Here is a 26,759-nt window from a genome sequence, read left to right as displayed (position 1 = left end):
AATAAGCAGCCAGAAGAAGTGTGTCTCCTCCCCAACCAAGAGACACCAGGGTGTACGTGGAAGGGGAGGGAGGAATGTGGGACTAGTAAAGGGGATCCTATGACTAAAAGTACTCTACTCAGGAAGCCTCTTTATCCCTGAGGGCGTGAGACTCATGTCCTCAACCAGGGACATCGGATAGAATGGTTTTTTAAAATGTTACATTCACATAATTGAGCAGTGAAAATTAACAAACTAACATAAATGCAATAATATGGATGAATTGCAAAAATATCATACAGGAGTGAAAAGAGACAGGAAGAAAAATGCATACTGTATGATTCCATTAATATGAAGATCAAAAACAAGCAAGGAGACCTTACAATATTAAAAGTCAGGACAGGGGTTAAATATGGCGAAAGAAGTGATGAGACAGTACACAGAAACAAGAAAGTTAGGGGCTGGAAACTTTTATTTTATGATCTGATTTGTAATTACATGGTTCTATTCACTTTGTGATCAACCTGCACAATTATGGTATGTTTAGTTTCCTTGATGTATGGTAAAATTAAATAGCAAAGTTTATTTTAGAAAAAAAAATTTATAGAAACACAGTTTTCTGTGAAAAGCAAGAACTGGAAATTATCAAAAGTGCATTAGTGATATAAAGTCAAACAATGGAATATTATAAACTTAAAAAAATACACTGCAAATATGTACAAAAATATGGATGAATTCTATAAATATAATATTGACTAATAAGCCATTAATAAAGTATATGAAACATTTAAAATCTTACCAGTTCTTCTTCATTGTCTACATAAAGTAGGTTAGAATTCTTAGAAGCACAGGCCATCAAACTCTCATTCCATGTTTTTTGTTCGGTACTAATGTAATAGCAGTTGTTGGAATATGTTAACCACTCCTCTGGACAATGAGCACAATGATATGCTGAAGAAAGATTATGAATTATTAACCAAGAACAATTTGAATTTTAAAAAATGAAAATTAACCTACATATTTGTATAGGTGGAAACAAATACGTACATAAAATATCTGTGTGCCCTCACAGGCTGCTACATATAAAACAAAGCACACTCATATGCACACATTCACAGAGAGGGTCAGCCTCTCATCTCCTAATTTATGTGCCCATATAAAGCAAAAACACAAACAAAAATATTCACTCTGTACATGTCCAGAAAGTCAATGAGTGAAACCACTTCTTTAAAATAGTAATGTTATTTATCTCGTATCATACTATAGCAATAGAAAATTTGAGCCAATCAGCAACAACAGGTATGGTGATTTTAAATGAATATTTCTTCATATTGGTGTGTAAGAAGGAACAATCTCCTCTAATCATTATTTATGAACATTTATTACCTGATTTAATAATTTATGTTACCCCCCAAAATCTATTATCATTTTTGTCTAGCCTAAGATAGAGAGAATATAAAAATTATACTAATATCATAACTTTGAAAATCATAATGTACCTTTCTGCATCCTTGTTATTGGGGAGAAATTGTTCTGCTCTAGTATTGCAGTACCTAGAAAAAATTAAGGTAATCCTTATAAAAAATTAATATTGATCTAAATAAATCATTATAATTTAGTTTCTTAGTTTGAAATCTATTGTATTATTTAGGATTATAATAATCTGGAATAAAATCGATTTTATCAATAAAAATTAATGAAGTAATAAGGATTTGGGTAAAAAATATTTCAAAAGCCTAAAGGACCAACCTTCACCATTTCTTACAGTATTTGGTTTAACCAGTCTCAAGAATTAATTTGTATTTCTAAATAAAGTCTTCCAGTCAACTAAAGCAGGTCTTTGAAATTTGAAATATGAATATATATAAAATACTCTATACAATCACTCTATTTATATTTTTGACAAATTCAGAATAACTATTCCATGTTTAGTCTAAACATATACTTTAAAATGAGAGTTCTATTCCACAATATTATGAAATGTTTAGAGGTACTGATGATCATTAAAGTGAAAGTTTTCTTATAATCTTTCAAAAATTTACTTACAGGGACTAAAGAGTATCATTCTTACTACAATGTACATCAAGACAAGGCAGATGAGTCCCAGGATCCCAGCAATGAGCTTCTCTGGAGGCGATGGAAAGTCTGCACGGAGAAAAATGGAAACACTGAGAAAGGAGAGGTAGAGATAATTGTTTAGACAGTTTACACACAAGAGAACTCACATGCACAGGGAATCACATATATAAACTTGGACCCCAAACTCACATCTACCATTGTAATCTTTCTCTCAGAATATACTATTTCATTTTCAGTAAGTATAATCCTCCATGAGTTGTTCAAAGACTACAAATTACAACAACGTCAGAATCAATTTAGTCCTCAGATTTCATATTAGAATACTGTATTTCAACTTCAAGCTCTGATCCTCACAAATAGAAATATGTGAGCTTATTTCCTACTCTTTCCCCATACCTCAGCACCCCAGCTGCACATCCTAGAACAATTATATTGTGTGGCTATTAAATGCTTTACATTTATAATGTCAGTTCTCATCATTCCGTTGGAGATCCTGAGAAGCGTTTTGAAGGTTTAATTCCACGTAGGTTATTTCCTGTTCAGTTACTGAAATGGAGCTTTAGTGTCCTTACCTTTCATTTGCTGTCTCCTTGAGTCCTTAACCAGATTCAGTTCTGAATAGATTTCTCTTTGGTTATTCACCTCTGCAGCTGAGTAATGACAGAGACTGTGCTCTATGATAACAGTATGCAAGTAGTTAATAGTGGTGTATATAACGACAATCTCTAGCATGGTCAAATGGGTAGAGTGTGAGGTGAGTAATAGTACTCATTCTGCAGTTGAACAATGTAAAAGTCTGGTTCTGATTTCCTTAGAGCTTTAAATAAGTGTTCCATGATAGGATAGTTTAGATATATAGTTTTAAAATGATGTTCTATGTTTGACACAATATTATTGGATGGAGTAATGAAAAGCAATATATTGATTAGTGAGAAATAAAGAGGTTCATGAATAATAATATCCTTGTTAATTTAAAGTCAGATTCCACAGAAATATTTTAACAGTATTAGAATAACTGTGTTAAAATTAAAATGCTGTATTGGAAAAAAAAGACACACCAAGTTTTACAACAACTTTTAAATCCATTTGTGGTTAAAGACTGAGTGTTCTAAAGTTGGGGGAATAGTAGTGTTACCATATACAGTAATTTCCTGCATGAAATTACTTGTAATTAGTATTGGGGTAGTGAACATGATGTAATCTATGCAGAAATAGAAGTATAATGATGTACACCTGAAATTTACACAATGTTATAAACCAATGTTACTGCAATAAACAAAAATTAAAAAAAAAGTGGTTNAGGTGTTATCAAATGANATTTTATTTTGAATGATTGTGCATTTTTGAGGAATCATTAAAATTTTAAAGAAATATTTTATATGTTGTAAACTTTTACGTGACATACGAAACTTATCCAAAACCTAATAAATAATGACAACAAAATAATATTCAAAGAAATTTAAAAAGTAATTATTTTGCACAAGTAATTGGCAATTGATTTAACAGCTAAGATATGAAACCATAAAATGATAAATAAGAGTATAGATCATTTATGGAAGAACACTGTTGGTACAAACTCCCAGAAAAGTCCTATGGCTGTCAAAGTCAGTTAGGGTAGCCTTAGTTGTGTCAACAATTGTAATAATTCTGATAATGTAATTTTAATAATTCAGTCAATGGGCTCTGTAGTCAGAGATATCTAGAATTAATTCTGACTTTGAAATTTACAATGTATGATCTTTAAAAAGTTACTTAGTGTCTAGTAACCTAGTCTATCAATCTAAAATGAGAATTAAAATATGTAAGATGTAATTCATATAAAACACTTGATACTCAATCTAGCATTTATAAGCTTGTGATAATGTTAGTTATTTTAATTATTATAACACAATTGCCATGTTATTATTTCTAATTCATATCAGTTAGACAATGTAACATAATTAATTAGACAGGAGCCTCTTATTGTTCAATTTTTTAAAAGCTCTATTGATAGTTTATAATTAAGTTTAAATTAGCACTTTACTGAAGCTAACTCATCCTGACTTTTTTTAAAAATCAAACTTTTTTTTTAATCTAAGTACATACATGAGGAATTACATTTGACCTTTATGATTTGATGAATTCATTTTAAGAATCTATTTTTAAAGGCTGGCCTAAATATAAAATAATATATAAAATTATAACTATGTTGATTACAAAATCCAAAATTAACTGTTCACTGTCATGATGCTTATGGAATTTCACTTTACATTATATTGGTTTACAATAGGAATCATTAAAATTATTAAGAAATATTTTATGATGAAAAATGTTATATGACATACTAAACTTACCCAAAACCTAATAAATAATGAAAACAAAAGAATATAAAAAGAAATTTTAAAAATTATCTTACACAAGTAATTGGCAATTGATTTAACATCAAGTATGCATGTGCATGTGTGTATGCAGTTGACTAATTTTCCACAGGCAAGAATTTGAATATTTTAAGAACTCCACCAACGTATTTCATGTTTTATGCTTTTTTTCTTTTACCCTAAATTGTACAAATAAAGATACCAATGTTCCCTTTGATTTGATTATATATTAATTGTTGCATCATATCTGGCATTTGTAATTTCCCACTAAATGAGATGGGCTAGTAGAGACAGGAGAATAGTGTCATATACCTTCTGTTGGCCAGAGAGTCGTGCATCCTCTAGTGGGAGATCAGGTTATTCTTGTAACACAATATCTGCGGTCTTCACGGACTGCCCTGCGAAGGCTCAGAGTGAAGCAACAGTGGACAAAGTAGGTTTCTCATCAGTGTCACTTATAATTTGAACAGGAAATTCTTACACTTGGGCTATTTTGAAGACAGTTTATTTTATCACACACCTCTAGAATATAGAAGACTTTGAACTTTTAGTGTGACATTTAGTTTGCCGTTGGTAAGTACCTCTGAGAAATTGTTTGTTTTTTTAAATTTTATTGAGGCCATAATAGTTTATAACAGTGAAATTTCAGTTGTACATTATTATTTGTCAATCACCATATGTATGTGCCCCTTTACCCCTTATGCACACACTCCAACCCGCTGCCCCTCAGGTAACCACTGATCTGTTCTGCTTGTCCGTATATTTGTTTATCTTCCACGTAAGAGTGAAATCATACAGTGTTTTTCTTTCTTCCTCTGTCTTATTTCACTTAACATAATACATTCAAGGTCTATCCACGCTGTTGCAAATGGAGTGATTTTTTTTTTTATGGCTGAGTAGTATTCCATTGTCTATATACACCACATCTTCTTTAACCATTCATCAGTTGATGGGCACTTGGGTTGCTTCCACATCTTGACTATGGTGAATAATGCTGCAGTAAGCATACGGGTGCATAAGATTCTTTGAATTGTGGTTTCAAGTTCTTTGGATAAATACGCAGTAGTGGAATAGCTGGGTCATATGGTATTTCTATTTTTAATTTTTTGAGAAATCTCCATACTGTTTTCCATAGTGGCTGCACCAGTTTGCATTCCCACTAGCAGTGCATGAGGGTTCTCTTTTCTCCACAACCTTTCCAACATTTTTTTTTTTTTAATCTTGGTAATTATAGCCATTCCAACAGGTGTAAGGTGATATCTCAATGTATTTTTGATTTGCATTTCCCTCATGATTAGTGATGTTGAATAGCGTTTCGTGTGTCTGTTGGCCATCTGTATATCTTCTTTGGAAAAATGTCTGTTTGTGTCCTCTGCCCATTTTTTGATTTGGTTGTTTTTCTGTTGTTGAATTGTGTGAGTTCTTTATATATTTTGGAGATGAACCCCTTGTTGGATATATGATTTGTAAGTATTTTCTCCCAGATGGTGGGTTGTCTTTTTGTTTAGTTCATGGTTTTCTTTGCCTTGCAGAAGCTCTGATAAAGTCTGATGAAGTCCCATTTGTTTATTTTTTCTTTTGTTTCCCTTGTCCGAATAGACATGGTATTCGCAAAGATCCTTCTAAGATTGATATCAAAGAGTGTACTGCCTATATTTTCTGCTAGGAGCTTTATGCTTTCGCATCTTATCTTCAAGTCTTTAGTCCATTTTGAGTTAATTTTTGTATGTGGAAAAAGGTAATGGTCTACTTTCATTCTTTTGCACGTGGTTGTCCATTTTTCCCAACACCGTTTATTGAAGAGACAATCTTTTCTCCATTGTATGTCCCTATCTCCTTTGTTGAAGATTAGCTGTTTGTAGTTGTGTGGTTTTATTTCTGGGCTTTCAATTCTGTTCCATTGATCTCTGTGTCTGTGTTTGTACCAGTACCATGCTGTTTTGATTACTATAGCTTTGTAGTATATTTTGAAGTTAGGGATTGTGATGCCTCCAGCTTTGTTCTTTTTTCTCAAGATTGTTTTAACTATTTGGGGTCTTGTTTTGCCCCATATGAATTTTAGGATTCTTTGTTCTATTTCCGTGAAGAAAGTCATTGGGATCCTGATTGGGATTGCGTTCAATCTATAGATTGCTTTAGGGAGTATGGACATTTTAACTATGTTTATTCTTGCAATCCATGTGCAAGGGATATCTTTCCATTTCTTTATGTCTTCATTGATTTCTTTCAATAATGTCTTACAGTTTTCATTGTATAGGTGTTTTACCTCCTTGGTTAAATTTATTCCTAGATATTTTATTATTTTTGTTGTGATTGTAAGTGGGATTATATTCTAGAATTCTCTTTCTATTAGTTTGTTATCAGAGTACAGAAATGCAACTGATTTTTGTAAATTGATTTTGTACCCTGCAACTTTGCTGTAGTTGTTGATTATTTCTAATAGTTTTCCAATGGATTCTGCAGGGTTTTCTTATATAAAATCATGTCATCTGCAAGAAACAGCAAGAGTTTCACTTCTTCCTTTCCAATTTGGATAACTTTTATTTCTTTTTCTTGCCTAATTGCTCTGGCCAAAACCTCCAGTACTACGTTGAATAAGAGTGATGAGAGTGGGCACCCTTGTCTTGTTCCCATTCTCAGAGTGATGGCTTTCAGTTTTTCCCCATTGAGTATGATGTTGGCTAGGGTTTGTCATAGATGGCCTGTATGATGTTGAGGTGCTTTCCTTCTATACCCATTTTATTGAGAGTTTTTATCATAAATGGATGTTGGATCTTGTCAAATGATTTCTCTTCCTCTATTGAGACGATCATGTGGTTTTAATTCCTCATTTTTTTTAATGTGGTGTATCACATTGATTGATTTTCAGATGTTGAAGCATCCCTGTGTCTCTGGTATAAATCCCACTTGATCGTGGTGTATCATACTTTTAGTGTATTGCTGTATTTGGTTTGCCAATATTTTGTTGAGGATTTTTGCATCTATGTTCATCAGAAATATTGGCCTGTAATTTTCCTGCTTTGTGTTGTCCTCATCTGGCTTTGGGATCAAGGTGATGTTGGCCTCATCAAACGTGTTAGGAAGTGTTCCATCTTCTTCAATTTCTTGGAATAATTTGAGAAAGATGAGTATCAAATCTTCTTTGAGTGTTTGGTAGAATTCTCCAGAGAAGCCATCTGGTCCTGGACTTATCTTTTTGGGGAGGTTTTTGGTTGCTATTTCAATCTCTTTACTTGTGCTTGGTCTATTCAGATTCTCTATCTCTTCTTGATTCAGTTTTGGGAGGTTATGTGAGTCTAAGAATTTATCCATTTCTTTTAGATTGTCCAATTTGTTGGCATATAGTTTTTCATAGTATTCTTTTATAATATTTTGTATTTGTGTGGTATCTGTTGTAATTTCTCCTCTTTAATTTCTAATTTTATTTATTTGAGCCTTCTCTCTTTTTTTCCTAGTGAGTCTGACTAAGGGTTTGTCAATTTTATTTATCTTCTCAAAGAACCAGCTCTTAGTTTTATTGGCTCTTTCTACTTTTTTTTGGTTTCAATTTCATTTATTTCTGCTCTAATTTTTATTATTTTCTCCTTCTTCTGACTTTGGGCTTTGTTTATTCTTCTTTTTCTAGTTCTCTTAGGTGTAGTTTAAGACTGCTTATTTGAGATTTTTCTTACTTGTTAAGGTGGGCCTGTATTTGTATGAATTTCCCTCTTAGGACTGCTTTTGCTGCATCCTATATGAGTCGGTATGGTGTGTTTTCAATTTCATTTGTTTCCAGATATTTTTTTGATTTCTCCTTTAATTTCTTCTTTCATCCATTGGTTGTTTAGTAGCATGTTGTTAATTTTCACATATTTGTCCTTTCCCAGCTTTTTTGTTGTGGTTGATTTCTAGTTTCATATCATTATGTTTGGAAAAGATGCTTGATGTGATTTCAGTCTTCTTAAATATATTGAGGCTTGCCTTGTTTCCCAACATATGGTCTATTTTTGAGAATGCTCTGTGTGTACTTGAGAAGAATGTGTATTCTGCTATTTTTGGATCTAATGTTCTATATACATCTATTAAGTCCTTCTGGTCTAATTTTTCCTTTAATTCCACTATTTCCTTTGACTTTTTGTCTGAATGATGTATCCATTGAGGTAATGGGGTGTTAAGGTCTCCTGCTATTATTGCATTGCTATTAATATCTCCTTTTAGATCTGTTAATAGTTGCTTTTTGTACTTTGATGCTCCTGTGTTAAGTGCATATTTATTTATAAGTGTTATGTCCTCTTGGTGGAGTGTCCCTTTTATCTTTATATACTGCCCCTCTTTGTCTCTCATTACCTTTTTTATCTTGAAGTCTACTTTGTTGATATAAGTATGGCAACACCTACTTTCTTTTGTTTTCCCTTAGCTTGAAGTATCATCTTCTATCCTTTCACTCTGAGCCTCTGTTTATCTTTAGATCTGGAGGCAGCATATTGTCAGGTCTTCTTTTTTAATCCATCACACCACTCTGTGTCTTTTGATTGGAGAATTCAATCCATTTATATTTAGAGTGATTATTGATAGATGAGGGCTTAGTGCTGCCATTTCATCACTTGTTTTCTGGTTGTTCTATATTGCCTTTGTTTCTCATTCTGTGTATTTCAGACTGCCAATTCAGTTTGGTGGTTCTCTATGATGGGTTTTTCACTTTTCTCTTTATTTATCATTTGTGTCTCTGTTCTGATTTTTTGTTTAGTGGTTACCATGAGGTTTATATAAAAGATCTCAGATGAGATAGTCCATTTTCTAATAGCCTCTTATATCCTTAGTCTAAGCATGTTCCATCCATTTCCTATCCCCCTTGTACTTTACTGTTGTGACAACTTATTCCATTTTGTGTTGTGAGTTTGTGGTTAAAATGTAGTGATTATATTTATTTTTGATGTTTTCCTTCCCTTTATCTTTAATGTTATAGCTAAGTGTTTGCTAAACTGTTCTGATAGAGAGCTGCAATTTTCTAATTTTGTATGCCTGTTTATCTCCTCACTCAAGACTTTGTAAATACTCTTTTTTTCAGGTATTAGGGCCTTTTTGATCATGTCTTGTCGGGGAGGGTCTTGTGGTGATGAACTCCCTCAGCTTTTATTTATCTGGGAAAGTTTTCATTTTTCCAACACATCTGAAGGATGTTTTTGCTGGATAGATTATTCTTGGCTGAAAGTTTTTGTCTTTCAGAATTTTGAATATATCGTTCCACTCTCTCCTAGCCTGTAAGGCTTCTGTTGAGAAATCCACTGAAAGTCTGATAGGGATTCCCTTGTAGTTTATTTCCTTCTGCCTTGCTGCCCTTAATATTTATTCTTTTTTTTTTTGTGAGGAAGATCAGCCCTGAGCTAACATCCGTGCTATTCCTCCTTTTTTTGCTGAGGAAGACCGGCTCTGAGCTAACATCCATTGCCTAATCCTCCTCCTTTTTTTTCCCCCTAAAGCCCCCCAGTAGATAGTTGTATGTCATAGCTGCACAACCTTCTAGTTGCTGTATGTGGGACATGGCCCCAGCATGGCCGGAGAAGCGGTGTGTCAGTGCGCGCCCGGGATCTGAACCCGGGCTGCCAGTAGCGGAGCGCACGCACTTAACCACTAAGCCATGGGGCCGGCCCAATATTTATTCTTTATCATTAGCTTTTGTCAGATTTACTAATCTATGTCTTGGAGATGGTCTTTTTACATTGATGTACTTAGGAGTTATATTAGCTTCTTTTACTTGCAGTTCCAGCTCCTTCCTCAGGTTTGGGGAGTTCTCAGCTATTATTTCTTTGAACCAACTCTCTGTTCCTTTCTCCCTCTCTTCTCCTTCTGTAATACCTATAACCCTCATGTTGCATTTCCTAATTGAGTCAGATATTTCTTGGAGAATTTCTTCATTTCATTTTAGTCTTAGTTCTCTCTCTTCCTCCATCTGAATCATTTCCATATTTCTGGCCTCTATATTGCTAATTCTGTCCTCCATAATATCAGCTCTGTTATTCAAGGACTCCAGATTTTTCTTTATCTCATTCATTGTGTTTTTCATCTTCAATATTTCTGACTGGTTTTTCTTTACTGTTTCAATCTGTTTTGTGAATAATTGCTCTGTTCACTAATTTTATTCCTGATTTCATTGAACTGTCTTTCTGAATTTTTTTGTAACTTGTTGAATTTTTTTATTATCGCTATTTTGAATTCTCTGTCATTTAGATTGCAAATTTCTGTGCCTTCAGGATTGATTTCTGGGTGCTTGTTATTTTCCTTCTGGTGAGGTGTATTAATATACCTCTTCATACTATTTTATGGGGTGGATTTGTGCCTTTGCATAGTGGAAGTATCTGGTTACAGATTCCACCTACTGCCACTGGAGGGGTCAGGAGCTGTGTATTCTGAGCCCGCCATGATCCCTGGCAGCTGTGCCTGACCTTTGGTTGCTACGCTGACAGAGCCTGTCTCCCTTTGCCTGCTTGCCACTGCTGTTTTACACGCTGTATGTGCTGGTGCTCTGGCAGGAGTCCCTTCCTAGTGCACCAGGTTGAGGGAGAGAGACTTTCTTTTGCATGTGGTCCCAGGCACACTCCCACTTTGCCCTCACTATCTGCCTTCCTGGGCTGCTCAGCTTTATGGATATGTCCCTGTGATTGCTTTGCCTCCTCAGTGTGTAGCTTTCCCACAGGTTGTGAGGGAGCTTGGACAGCTAAGGCATTCCCAGAGAGGACTTCTGCTTCCCCCCTCTCCTCTTAGGGCCAAGAGTGGTTCCACACCGTAAGTCTCTTCAGTTGGGTGAGGGAGAGGATATCCCCTTACCTCTTTCCACTGCCTCCTGGAGGGTCCAGCACTTCCACTTTCAGACGTATGGCTTTGTGGGTCTCTCAGACATCTATTGTGTTATGTGAATGTCCTCTGTTGGTTTATGAATGTCCTTTTTATTGTATCTTGGTGGGGAAAGTCTAAGGGAAGAGCTTATTCCACCATGATGTTGACATCACTCACTGTTTTTCTCCTGTTCTTTTAGTTTGTGATTCTTGGGCCAGCTCTGTGGCCTGGTGGTTATGTTCAGCATGCTCTACTTAGGTGACCCAGGTTCAGTTCCCAGGCGTGGACCTACACCACTCATTGGTGGCCATGCTGTGGTCATGACCTACATACAAAATAGAGGAAGATTGGCACAGATGTTAGCTCAGGGCAAATCTTTCTTAAGCAAAAAAAGGAAGATTGAACCCAGATGTTAGGTTAGGGAGACTCTTCCTCAGTAAAAAAAAAAAAAAAGAAAAAGTTTAGTGATTCTTATTTGTCTGTTATTATTGATAATTAGTACTTAAATTTGAGCCATGTTTTTCTATCATTAAATAGTAGTTCTATTAATTTGTTAACTAATTCATATAATATACAAAGAGGCTTATCTCTGGCAATATCCAAATTGTGGGAGGAATAATGTAGCTGGATGAAGTATGTGGATATCTTGCGTTCTGACTTTGGGACTTCCATAGTTCGTGCAAGTGGTCATAACTGGTGGTACACTACCCTCTTCACCACACTTACCGTACAATCTTATCATACAATCATAAGCCAAAAATCACATTCCAGCATACCTTTCTCTGAGAGTCATAATAACAGGGTAAAATTTATTGCTTTTTATTTTTCAAGGTTCAAAAGTTGGCTACACAGCCTAGATCATCTTTAAGGAAAACTAAAGAATTTAATGAAAGTCTTTAATTTCTTGCTCTAACAATGGTCCTGAACATCCAACTACTTTTATTGCCTGTTACCTTTAAGCTGATCTTATATCTCTTATTTCTGTTTTATTTGTTACATTTACCCTTTAAATGATATAATTGATAATTTAATTTTCATTTAATTTTGATTTATAATTTAATTTAATTTTGTGTGAATCCCATTGTATTTGTTTTATCATGTCAAGTAATTTCATAAAATTTTTTTCTGTATTCATTTAATATTGTTTTAAAGGTGTGGTAAGAGTTGGTTATTTTATAGGTATTTCCCTATGATCTCAATGGGTTTGGCACAGTAAGTGATTTAGCCAAACCTATTTAGCTATGTGCTAAACCTGTTCAACTTGATCCAATAAAGAAGTAATATTTTTAAGTGGAAAAATTTGATTTAACAATTTATTTTTTATATTTATATTCAAATAGCCAAAACCTGTCTGTATTATTATAATGTTTAACCAGCACAGCTATGCTTTTATCTCTAAAAAGCATATGGAGGTCTTGTGCAAAAATTGGGGATACTATAGTAAAGTAAAAATTACTACACAGAAAGTTATTGAGAAATTCAATTAGGGAAAAACAGTTGTCTTGGCCAGGAAACAAAAGGAAATAAAAAGCAAATAAAGCACTCAAAACCATTATATCAGTCAGGATAGGCAAAGTTATCCTGAAGTAACAAATAATCCCAAAATATTGAAGGCTAACATTAACAAAATTCTATATCTGCAGTTAAGAGAGTTGTATTTCTTACTTATGCCATTTCTTACCCCTCACCCACATCACCTTCATTCCTGGACAAAGTTTTTAGAGTAGCTTCTGTTTGGAACATTACTGATTCTTCTGTCAGAAAGAAAAAAGCTACAAAAAAACCCATGAACTTGCCTCTTAGTAATTCATCTCAGAACTGTCCAATTTGTGCTCAACAGGGTTAAGATATATAATCCTCTCACCAGGAACATCACTATACTGCAGACACTAAACTGAATTTAACAGTTACAGATTCAGCTAGCCTGATTAAATAGAATAGGCAAGTGAAATAAATAAAACATTAGAAGTATATATCAAAATGAAGAAAAAATATGTATTTATATTATTTATATTTACAAATATATATTTTATATATATATATCTATCTTGGAAATAAATGTTAACAAGGCCTAGATGATTCACAAGCTGTGAAAGGCCAGTATCAGGAACACATGTTGGAGTTATGCCCAATCATGTGTTTTTTTTTATTAGTATAAGTTGAGTGGATTCTGATGCTTAGGGATCCCATGCTTTCACCTTCCCGTGCTATATCAGACAATACTCTGCTGCTATTCATAGGATTTTCATGGCTAATTTTTTTGAAAGTGCATGGCCAGGTCCTTCAGTCTGGTCTGTAGAAATCTGGAAACTCCATTGAAACCTGTCTGCCATGGGTGGCCCTGCTAGTATTTGAAATCCTAGTGGCATAGTTTTCATCATCACAGCAACATGCAGCTTCCACAGTATAACAATAAACAAACAGGTGGTGTGGTTTCCTGACCAGGAAATGAACCTGGGCTGTGTAGTTGAGGGCACTGAATCTTAGTCACTGGGCCACCAAATCATGCTTCTATACTACATTATAAACATCAGTATTGGTTTCAGTTTATGAATATGGTAACGATGATTTTTCCAGTTACAAAAATTATGAAAGTGGTGTGAAAATCTTCCCTAGAACACAGATTTCTTAGACCCAAATATTCTAAAACCAAAGACAATCAAAGCAGCCAGTGTCAGTAAGGACTGAAATTACCAATTCAGAGAGAATGTAGAACTTATGTCACTAGAAATGACCTACATTCAATGCTCTATCAGAGTTCTAGACACAGAGAGATCAAAGGGAGAAGGAAAATTCATGGATTTTGAAAGCACAAGTAAGGTAATTCAAGTAAGACCTGCTTAATGAATTGAAGACCTTTCACATTTCTAAATTTTGTAAAAAAGTAATACATCTAAGAGGAGACAACTGTAGAAGTTTAATTTTATTCTTGCCATAAATATACAGTCATATTTAATTATCTAAAGAAAATTTCTCCCAAGATGTATAAGCTCCTATATCAAACAAAGTGGACAATTAGCATTTTTAAAAAAAGAAGTCACCCAGAAAAGTTCATCAGAATATTATCCTTTGTTCAGATATCATTAAGTTCTGCCATTATCATTGCCAACAATGATCCTTGGGATCTGGGAAAATAATTTTCCCTATGATAAACTCTAAGGGTACAGAATTTTTGTTTGATGATGATGATGATGTAGATGAAAGACTAGTATGTTTATATGTACTAATGCATATTTCGAGATTTAAAAATAAGTAACATGAGATTTTTAAAAATCCATTTTTTTTGTGGTCTGGACAACTACATCCACTTGAAGGGAAGGCAACCTTAAGCTGAATCTGCTGAAGGAACATTATCTCAATCCTGGTGACACATATTTTATGGTTAAGAGTAAACAGAATAAGAATTTGGGATGAATGAATTCTTAATTATTTTTCGTGTTTTATATTACATTAGTGTTAATTTAAAAATCAAATACTTTTGGATTTATAACTTGTTTTATCTTTGTGTCCTCTGTTTCTACTTTCTTTGGGATTATTTGAATATTTTTTAGAACTCCATTTCAATTAATATGTTAGCTTCTAGGCTATCCCTGTTTGCATTATAATTTTCATGGTTGTTCTAAAGATTATAGCATACACTCTTAACTTTTCACAATCTGGTTTGAGTTAATTTTGTACAACTTGAAAATTTTACATCATACAGATATATCACCTCCCCTATCCATTACGGTATACTTTTCATTTGTATTACGTGTTATATGCATTATAAACCCTGGAAGACAGTTATAATTTTTGCTTTAAATACTCATGTGTACTGTAAAGAAATTAACAGAAGATAGCCTTTCGCAGTTACACAGATATGTAAAATTTTTCATGCTCTTTTTTACCTTCTCAAGTACCCAACTTTCCATTTGGTACTATTTCCTGTAAGCCTGAAGAATTTCCTTCCTTTACACTTTCCCGTAATGCAGGACTGCTGGTGATGGATGTTCTTAGTAATTTTTTGGAAAATGTTTTATTTGATCTTCATTCTTGAAAGATATCATTGATATAGAATTCTGGGTTGGCAGATTTCTTTTTTTTCTTGAGGTGAATATTCTATTATCTTATTTTAATTATTTCTAATGAATTTCTGGGCATATAAAGTGTCATCATTCTCTAGTTGCTTTCAGGATTTATATCTTTCAGAAGTTTGACTATACTGTACCTGTTATGATATAGTTTTTATTTATCTTGTTTGGGTTTTGCTGGGCTTCCTGAGTCTCAATTTGTGTTTTTCAACAAATTTGGAATGGTTTCAGTCACTATTTCTTCATTTATTTTCCTGCCAAATGTTTTCCTCTTCTTGTAAGATTCTAATCACACACATGTTATAACTTGATATTATCAAATTGGTATCTTTTTAAAAAATTATTTCTGCTCTTTTCTTCAGATTGATTTATGTCAGTTAATTGACTCTTTGTCATATGCATTGCACTATGAAACCTATGAAGTGGATTATGTGTTTTACATATCCTACAGTTTGTTGTAAATATTCTGTTTTATAACATTTGTTGAGATTTATCATTTTATTTATTGTGAGCATATTTTTTTATACATCCTCAAACATCGTTTTAATACTTAAAAATATTTGTCTGATAATTTAAAAGTTTGGGTCATCTTGGGAGCGATCTTATTTGATTGTCATTTTTCTTGAGACAGGTCACATTTTTCAGGTTTTTTTAATATGTTAAGTTACTGTAAATCTTGAAACTCTTGTGAAGACTCTGGATTCAGTTATATTTCTCTAAACATTGTTGGTGTTTTTTTTAGAAGGCAATAAATTAGCTAAACTGGCACAGAAAACTGTCTCTTGGTTGACAGCTCAAATTGTATTTCAACTCTATAATTTATTCTTAGGTGCAGTCTTGTTCACACAAGGATTGTTTTGGTGTCAGCCAGAATTTTGTGCAGTTTGTGCACTGAATTTATTACTGCCACTCTTTGGCTCTCTCCTTTCTGGAATTTCACCATCATTTTTCAGCGACTGTTGTTGTTCTGAACTCTATCTTCTATTTTTTTTAGATAAGAAAGACTACAAGGTTTTCATTGGAGTTTTAGCCAAATAAATGGAGTTCAATTTGGTCAGCCTTCAGCCTAAAAATGATAATAACAAGTAACTCTCTTTGTGACATTTTCTTCTTCCAAGTCCAAACTACTTTTCCAAAACTCTGACTTTCCCCCCTCTAATCTCCAGGGTGATATGTTGGTGTGTTTGTGTGTGCTTTCTCCAGAGTTTATAATTGTTATCAGTGCTAGGGTCTAGTAGCAGCTTCCTTAGCCATACCAGAAGCAGAAGCACAAATTCCTTTGGATTTAAATGTCTTTTCTTTAATTTGAAAAAGATCTTTGGTTGTTTTACCTCTGGGAACCTCATGATCTTTATAATGCTTATTAAAATTTGAGGCATGATTTTGTTGCTGGAATTGTATTATTTGTATGTATTTATGCATTTTATACTGTAGTAAGTATATGTTGTTAATGAATTTTATTCCAGAATCTCTGATAGGCAACCTTGGATAACATTGACATACATAATTTGGAACAAATGGTGAAATAGAAAGGGAAAGTATAAACCTTGGATACAGAAAGACATTGGATTCATTCAATTACTATAAGGTTATTTCCCAATTCAGAGCCTTTGCAGGGAGAAAAACCTAAAATTTTACATGTTGTCTTAGGAGGAACCACAAAGAAATAATAGTTGTAATTAAGGGAGGAGACTCATAAAATGTAGGGCAGAACAACACATTAAATACTAATGTCTTATTTTATCCATAACTTTACACTCGTCAATTACCAATAAACAAAATACTCAAATTAGTAAATTTGGAACACAATATTGGACATACACAAAACAGTCCTTTTTGCATTCTCTTTAGAGAGACTGCCTGCAAAGAACATACACTTCACTCTGCTTCAACATATAGTAAATTTTAAAAGTCCACCATCTTCCTCTGAAATTAGTACCAAAATGAGTACTGTTTAATTCTGAGTCCAGAATACAAGCTCATTATGTTCCATACCTAAGATACATTCTCAGAAAGTTAGACACTAAAAATACTACCATTTTGATCTTTATATTCGTGACTTCTTTGTGACTCTTTTAATTCTAAATTTACTTTTGTCTTTCACCCCCCCCCCCCCCAATATTGTTCCCTATACTTACATCAGGTGGTCTTTTGGAGGCTATGGCCTAAGCTCACTCTACCAAGAAATTCCCATGGCTTTATTATGGACACATGTAAAACTTCAGGCATCTTTTTTGTACAAGTATTTAGATATGTAAAATAGGTACAAAATTGCGAGGTTTTCTCATCAGAACGTATTAAGCAGCTACTCTATTACTTTTCTCTATTCTCAGTGATAAGAGATGCACATGTATGAATGGCATACCCCAACTTTGGAAGGAAAAGGGCATTTCAGTCTCTTCTTTCCCCAGGACCTTGTAAAACTTTCATCTGGTATCAAATCTAGAAACCGTTAAAGGCTATCTTGCCAAAACTTGACAATTCCTTTCAAAATTTCTTCAATTCCGAAAAGATAGCCTTTACATATGTCCAAGATAACACAATGCGGGAGACGTTGGGTTTCTTGGTCAACAAGAAAAAGAACGTAATTGCAACTTGATTTCAATAATAGGAATGCATGTCCGGTAAAAATTTACTCTCGCTTATTGTCCATACTTGACATGTATTGAACTTACTAAAAGTCTTTAAATGAAACTATTTTTGATATATATGGTTAAATTGGTTAAATCATATTTTTTTTGCTGGCTGGGTAAAACTAATTTATTGAAACAAGAGGTTTTGATAGATAAAAAATGGAAAACAAAGTTTTAGAGCTCAGTTCCTCTTGGAAATCAGACATTATTGAATACTTGGGGAAGCGAAATATGAAAAAAATCACATTAGCAAGAACTTAATATGGTTGGGCTTTATTTTAAGGATCTTAGGCATTTATATTATTTTTTACTCACAGCAGCCCTATGAGGTGGCTGCAATTGTGGCCATCATGTTACAGGTAATGGAACTGAAGCATACAGTTTTTAAGTAATAATGACTGATATTTAGTGAATACTTGTGTGCCAGGAAGAGCTTTTTGAGTACTTTTGCAAATGCTTTTTAAATAATCCTCAGGTAACCTTATGAATTGGTACTATGTATATCATATTATAGAGGAAAGGAAAATGAGCCAGAACAGCTATGTAACTAAGTCACAGGACTAGTATTCTGCATTAGAATTACACTCACTGACCTGGTTTCATTGCTCACGTCCTTAAAGTTTATACCATACTGCTTACTTCCCATTTGTACATTGATCGAAGACCCTAGTGAAAGCATATACATGACAATCTTTACCATTATACAAAATTACCTCATAATAATTTTTGGCACAAAGGAAACAAAAACCTAGCTGAGAAGTTAAGAAATTTATTTTTTTTCTATTTCCAAATATTTTCCTTTTACAAGCAAATGTCTATTTCACAAAATATAATGAGAAAAATATTCTTACAGCTGTTATGTGGATTAGATTATTTTTTAGTGAACCTACATTTCCTCCCTCTGATCACTATGAGAAGAGTATACTTTGCAGACAGTTAATGGTAAGTTTGGCCCTGTGACTTGTTTTGACAATGTAATGTGAGGGGGAAAGTGACAGCTTATGAGCTCTGAACCCAGGATAAAGAAGTACATTTCTGCTTGCCTCTCTGAGAGCTGCTAATTTCTACTATAGAAGATCATGTACTAGGTAGCCCACTGTTCTGAGAATAAAATATACAAAAAAGATCTGAGCTGAATCTGTGGTCTGGAGGCAAGCCCATACATGCCCATCCTACATCAACTGAAACCCAGCCAAAGAAACAAATGGTGGAATGAGAAATAAATGCTTATTTTTAAGTGTCAATGCAATCTTGCCTAGTTTATAACGCAACTTTAGGAATTACATATAGCTACAATTTAAATATTGTATAATATTAATTTTTAATATTCATATATTTTCTCTTTATGAATACAGGGAATAAATATAGAGACTATAATGAATATGTCTATATTCAGAGAGATAAATGTATATGAAATATTAACATTTTGCAAATAACCATGTATAGCATCTTTCCCTCTTATAATTGAATTATGGTAGAAATATCTCTGAATCATTGTCAAATTACTAAAGTTTATCCTGAGTTCTCTGAATAACTAGTTGTTTGACACATGCAAATATTTTTATACTTTTAATTTTTTAAATTATTTAACATTTTATTTTTTCATCATACTATTTTTCTAAGCGTGGTAATAAAGATTGACAGAAGGCGAGAGATAGAGAATTCAATAAAACAAGATACCTCCCAAAATATCTGAAATCCAGTAGAGGAAAAAAACCTGACACAAAAAATATGAAAAGATACTATTATTACCCAATGAAAATACCAATCTCCAACAAACAGTAAATCTAATCACTGACAATGCGGCACTAAAATAGATTCAGAGGATGAGTGTTGTCCTATTATCTGAGGAAGCGGGGCAGATCCAAATGACTCTTATACAGCAACCTTGAGGTTGTTGCACAGTAACCTTGAAGGAACAACTAACAATTTCATACTCTCACCTCCAATCTACCCTTCATTGCCCTGTTCTGAGATAATGGAGCTAGATGCTATAAACTTTTATCCCTTGCCAGCTCACGTGATGTTTTGTTAGTAAAAGGCACTGGATAGACACTGCAGGAGAAGGGACTCTTCTTCCTGGTTTCATGGTGTTTTCTCTCCTTTGGCTACTATGGTGCGGTTTCCAGCTGCATGCGTGCAGGAAGTCCTGTGGTATTCACTCTCCAGCAAGTTTTGTGTCCAATCCCAGTCATATTTCCCTGCCCTCCAGCCTCTGCCTGCTGACACTCTGGCAGGGAGAAGCAGTCACAGCTTGAGATCCATCCTCACCAACTTCAGCCTGCTAACTGAGGAACCACTCTGTCCCAGGGCAATCCAGTGAACATGACTGCCATGAAGTTGTCTGCAGCCGCACTGTCTTCAATGATTTCCAAAACCCATCTTCAGGGAGTAGACCTGGCTGCAAAGTGATTCCTTCTTTTGGTAATCTCCTTTAACCCTAAGGTAGTCTTTGTAATTTTCTTTTAATCTCTCTTAGTAGGCTATTCTCTACAAATAATTAATAATTCTTTGCATCAAACTTCCCCTGGTTTCTGTCTCCTGAATCTACTCTGACTTATACACCTTGCCTCCTGAGGTTATGTCCTTGTATTCAATACCTTCAAAGACTAGGACAAAACAATTTATTTGAAAATATGAGAGGAATTATTCAACTAATGAGGATAGGAATAACAGTTCTTGATATTATTATTTGCAATTTATTCATGATTTGTTTTAATAAATAGCAAAGGTTAAGAGATATATAATATGTAACTGGGTATATATTTTAAAAATTAGTAAAGATAAAGATTTAAAAATAATTCAACAACATCAAGAGTGAAGCCTCAGGCCAACTATGGACTTTGGGTGATTATGATGTATTAATATGGATTCATCCTAGGTAACAAATGTTCATTTTGGTGAGTGATGTTGATAATGGGGGAGGTTATGCATGTGTGGGGACAGGAGGGATATAGAAATATTTGTACCTTCCTCTTAATTTTGTTGTGACCCTAAAAGTGATCTAAAAAATAATATCTTAAAACATAATCCTAAGAAAATAATTGTATGACTTTCGAAGAAACTACAAATATGTACTTTGCGGATAGTGAGAGTAGCATTATATCAAATTTAGTTAAGCTAAAATGCCGGATGCTTGCAAACATACATTTTTATAGCTAAACAGGATTCAGAAGAAAGTCTGTTTTCAGGAAAATCCAAGAATGCACAATTCTCATCCCCCTCTGAAGATATTGAGAACCTGAAATACATAGGTAATATATCATTTATTTTAGTAATATATAATAATATTTTGATAAATAAATACTATATTTAGACTAGGAGTTATATATCTAAATCTGAATAGTTCCCATATGTTTTTTCTATGGAAACATTTAAATAAACTATGTTTGCATAATTGCTCATGTATTGCTTTTTTTTCTTTCTAAGATTAATTTCTTCAAGACATAAAATAGAAGAGCTCTCAAGAAACTTACAGTTTGGAAATGAAAGTTGAGCCATTTGGCCACACCCATGAATTAGTATTGCTTCTGTGGAAGAGTCCAATCCATGAGAAAACACTGAAGGAGTTCAAAACATTCTATGAGAAAAGAAATTTTATTAGAAGTCAAATAAAAGCTTTTATACTAATTTGAATTTTGTAATAGCAAATAAAGTAAATTCTTTCTTATTTTCTAGAGTCTTTCCATTTACAATATAATGTTACACACTTGACACGTTATAAAAATGTATTATGACTAAGTGAAGAGCACACATTGACAAAAATAACAATTTCAGGGCTCTGAAAGTCGATCAAAGGCTAATAATAATTTGTGAAGTATTTATTATTGGAAAAACTGTTAGAGAGTCAAATGAAAAAGGTGCAAATTTGTAGTCTTCTTGCCTAGGACGGCTCCCACACCTGCCGTCCTACCCAGCCCAGCTCAGTGAGCAAGAAGAATTAGTTTTTACAACTTGGTTAAGGCTTAAAAAAATCAGCAATCTTGCTGATACAGGGGCAGACGATTCACAGAGCGAATGTGTCACTAAATTGCCCACTACTTTTTCAGCTCAAAGTGTTGAATTTGCTAGGTAATGAGTGAGGAAAAACCTGTCTTCTAGTCCAAGGTTGTGTTGTACCTTGTGTCAAGCACGGTGCCAGCCATAAGTATAATGGGAAGGTACTAAAAATGAGAGTATAGCAGAACAGATGGCGTTAGCTCTACACATTCTCGGATGAGAGAAAAAATGTGTACATGTATAGAAGAGACCAAAATGATACCACTAAAAAGTAAAAACCAAAGGAGACTTGAGAACTGATTGTAAAGTTTTGAGCAACTCCCCAAAACACACACACACACACACACACACACACACACACGCACATCAAATGGCAGAAGGTGGAAGCTCTACTGACTTGCCGTATTTGAATATAGCCTTTGAAAAAATCATAAGTTGACAACTAAGCTATGCAACCACAAGGGCAATCCTTAGGAAGTGAGGCTAAAAAATAAAAAATAAACAATAAGGATTTGAAAAACTAAGCAGAAATATCACAGGCACTCCTTTTTTTTTTTTTTTTTTTTTTTTGCACTCCTTCCCAAGTTTATTTACTAAATCTTTTAAAAATACACAGAAATTTTGTGTTTTGTGAAAACTTGTTTGGAGTTTTTTTTTCTTTTTTTAATTTTTTTGTTTATTGCAGTAACATTTATAACATTGTATAAATTTCAGGTGTACATCATTATACTTCTATTTCTGCATAGATTACATCATGTTCACCACCCAAATACTAATTACAATCCATCACCACACACATGTGCCAAATTATCCCTTTCGCCCTCCTCCCTCCCCCCTTCCCCTCTGGTAACCATGAATCCAATCTCTGTCTCTATGTGTTTGTTTGTTGTTGTTATTATCTACTACTTAATGAGAGAAATCATATGGCATTTGACCTTCTCCCTCTGACTTATTTCACTTTGCATAATACCCTCATTGCCCATCCATGTTGTCACAAATGGCTGGATTTCATCGTTTCTTATGGCTGAGTAGTATTCCATTGTGTATATATACCACATCTTCTTTATCCATTCATCCCTTGATGGGCACCTAGGTTGCTTCCAAGTCTCGGCTATTGTGAATAATGCTGCAATGAACACAAGGGTGCATGTATCTTTGTGCATTGGTGTTTTCAAGTTCTTTGGATAAATACCCAGGAGTGGAATAGCTGGATCATATGGTAGTTCTATCCTTAATTTTTTGAGGAATCTCCATACTGTTTTCCATAGTGGCTGCACCAGTTTGCACTCCCACCAGCAGTGTATGAGAGTTCCCTTCTCTCCACATCCTCTCCAACACATGTTGTTTCCTGTCTTGTTAATTATAGCCATTCTGACGAGCATGAGGCGATATCTCAAAAAATGGGCAAAAGATCTGAACAGACATTTCTCTGAGGAAGATGTACACATGGCCAACAGACACGTGAAAAGATGTTCAACATCATTAAGTATCAGGGAAAAGCAAATCAGAAATCACAGGCACTCTTTAGAGAAGAAGATGCTGCAGCAAAAGTTTATTTTAGTTACAAAACATAATAAATACAAAAAAGTTGAAGCAGAATCCCTGTTTACTACAGTATGTTATCAAAAACACCTACTTAAAAAAATAGAAAACACACCGCGAAACTAAAAATTGTTTGCCATACTCAGGGAAAAATTCAGACAAAAGAATCTTTTACTAGGATAAGATGTTAGATTTATTAGAAAAATATTTAAAGGAATTATTTATATATATATAAGTTACATAAATTATAAAGAAAACTATGTTCCAATAATTATATGAAAATATGGCGGCAGTGACAAACAAGTAGGAAATATCAATAGAGAAATAAACACCATATAAATGAACCAAATAGAAATTCTGTGTTGAAAAATACATTACCTGAAATGAAAAATTCATTAAATAGATTCTACACAAAATTTGACATGCAGAAAAAAGAATTGATGATATTGTAGATGGAATAATAGAAATTATTCATCCCAGAGGATGAGAGAAAAAAATTAACACTGTTCAGAGACCTTTGGAACAGTATAAAGAAGATCAAATAGGGGTTGGCCTGGTGGTGTAGTGGTTAAGTTTGTGAGCTCCACTTTGGTGGCCCAGGGCTCGCAGGTTCAGGTCCCAGGTGCGGACATATGCTCCACTCATCAAGCCATGCTGTGGCAGCATCCCATATACAAAATAAAGGAAGCTTGGCACAAATGTTAGCTCAGGGCTAATCTTCCTCAGCAAAAAGAGAAAAATTGGCAACAGATGGTAGCTTAGGGCCAATCTTTCTCACCAAAAAAAAGAAAGAAAACAAAATATGTGTAATTATAGCCTGAGAAGAAGAAGAGAGACAGAAAAGGACAGAAAAACAATTTTAAGATACAGTGAGTGAACAACTTCTTAATTTTGATTTTAAAAATATTTATAGACCCAAGGGGCTCAGCAAATACTAATAGACTCAGCACTTTGAAATCCACATCTCAAAACACCATAATCAAATGACTGAAGAACTCGTGAGAGCAAAGACAAAGAAATAATCTTGAGGGAGCTGGCAGGATTATTAGGTGACTTGAGTCAGTGTGAAAATCAGGTAATGGGTGAGATGTCTCCCACCTCCAGCAACACTTAGGGCCACATTACCTCACACCTAATCCACATTTTTCTGAAAACTATTCCAGGTTGGAGGGGAGTGACATTAGCAAGATGGAGGAATAGGAACTCTCAAGCCCTCATTCCCCCATGGAAGCAACAACTTAACAATATATTCAGAAATAAATCCCATGCATATTTGGTCTAATGATTTTCGACAAGAGTGTCAAGACCATTCGATGAGGAAAGGACTGTATCCTCCATAAATGGTGTTGGGAAAACTGCCTATGCATATGCAAAAGAATGAAGTTGAATGCTTACATTACACCATATACAAAAGTTAACTCAAAATGGATTAAAGGGCTAAACATAAGACCTAAAATTCCTGAAAGAAAACATGGACGACAAGTTAATGACACTGTATTTGGAAATGATATCTTGGATATGCACCAAAAACACAGGCAACAAAAGTAAAAATAGACAAATTGGACTACATCAAGCAAAAAGACTCTGTGCATCACAGGACACAGTCAAGAGCGAACAGACAAAGGACAGAATAGGAGAGAATATTTGCAAATCATGTCTAATAAGGTGTTAATATCCAAAATATGTAAGAAACTCCTACAATTCAAGAACAAAAAAACAAACAACCCAATTAAAAAATGGGAAAAGGAACCGAATAGTCAATTTTCCAAGGAAGACATAAATGGCCAACAGCACATGAAAAGATGTTCAATATCACTAATTATCAGGGAAGAGCAAATCAAAACCACAATTAGATATCACCTCATACCCATTAGGATGGCTACTATCAAAAAAACAGAAAATAATAAGCATTGATTAGAATGTGGAGAAAAAGGAACCTTTGTACACTGTTGGTGGGAGTGTAAATTGGTCAGCCATTATGGAAAACACTATGGAATTTTCTGAAGAAATTAAAAATAGAATTACCATATGAATCAACAATCCCACATGTGGAAACATATCCAAAAGAATTGAAAGCAAGATCTCAAAGAGATATTTGTACATTTGTGTTTGCTGCACCATTATTCACAATAGCCGAGAGATAGAAGCAACCCAAATGTCTACTGATGGGTGAATGGATAAAGAAAATGTGGTATGTGCATACAATGTAATATTATTCAGACTCAAAAAGAAGGAAATCCTGTCACATGGTACAACACAGATGAAACTCCAGTAAATTATGCTAAGAGAAATAAGCCAATCACAAAAAAAGTATATGATTCCACTTACATGATGTGTCTAAAGTAGACAAACTCATAGAAACAGAAAGTGGAAAGGTGATTGCTAAGGGTTGAAGGGGATAGGAGAACAAGGAGAATTATTGGTCAATGTGTATAGAGTTTCAGTTTTGCAAGGAGAAAAAGTTCTAGAGACCTGTTACACAGCAATACAAATATAGTTAACACTACTAAACTATACACTTAAAAATGGTTAAGATGTACGATATAGTTAAAATGTAATAGATAAGATGAAAGATATTGCATGATTCCAACTATACAACATTCTGAAAAAGGCAAAACTATGGAGACAGTAAAAAGATCAGCGATTGTCAGAGTTTAGAGAGAAGGGAACAATTAATAGGAGGAGCAAAGAGAATTTTTAGGGCAGTAAAACTATTTTGTATAGTTCTATAATGTTGGATACATGTCATTATATTTTTGTCCAAACTCATCAAATGTACAACACCAAGAGTGAATCTTAATGTAAACTATGGTCTTTGGGTGATAAAAATGTGTCAATGTAGGTTCATCAATTGTAGCAAATGTACTACTCTGGTGGGGTCATTGATAATGGGAGAGGCTATGCATGTGTAGACATTAGGAGTATATAGGAAATCTCTGTACCTTGTATCAATTTTGTTCGGAATGTAAAACTACTCTAAGAAAATAAAGTCTATCTTTTTTAAATGGGTAATGAGGTAAATTTTATGTCCTATGTTCTTTTTTTTTACTACGATTAAAACAATAAAATAAAAAGCCAAAAAACAAACAAAAAGAGGTAATCTCAAAATCAGCAAGAGAAAAACTACCCATTACCTATAAGAAAATAACAATAAGATTAACAGATGAGTTCTCCTCAGAAACAATGTAGAATGGAAGGCAGGGAACGATATATTCAAAGAGCTGAGTGTACTAAAAAAAAAAATTGTTAAACAAGAATTCTCAATTCAGCAAAAGAGTCCTTTAAAA

General features: G+C 33.9%; 1 protein-coding gene and 1 pseudogene across 2 annotated transcripts in view; both read right to left on the bottom strand.

Annotated features, from left to right (window-relative positions):
* The window catches only part of LOC101405540 (NKG2-A/NKG2-B type II integral membrane protein-like), a 65,028-nt gene that overhangs the window by 1,541 nt on the left and 36,728 nt on the right, over positions 1-26,759 (bottom strand). The window lies entirely within an intron of this gene.
* LOC147914813 (NKG2-A/NKG2-B type II integral membrane protein-like) lies at positions 767-10,814 on the bottom strand (annotated as a pseudogene).

Source organism: Ceratotherium simum, chromosome 17 (assembly GCF_057802395.1).
Source record: "Ceratotherium simum simum isolate JZ-2026a chromosome 17, ASM5780239v1, whole genome shotgun sequence".
NCBI lineage: Eukaryota > Metazoa > Chordata > Mammalia > Perissodactyla > Rhinocerotidae > Ceratotherium > Ceratotherium simum.
This window is presented reverse-complemented; position numbering and strand designations above follow the sequence as displayed.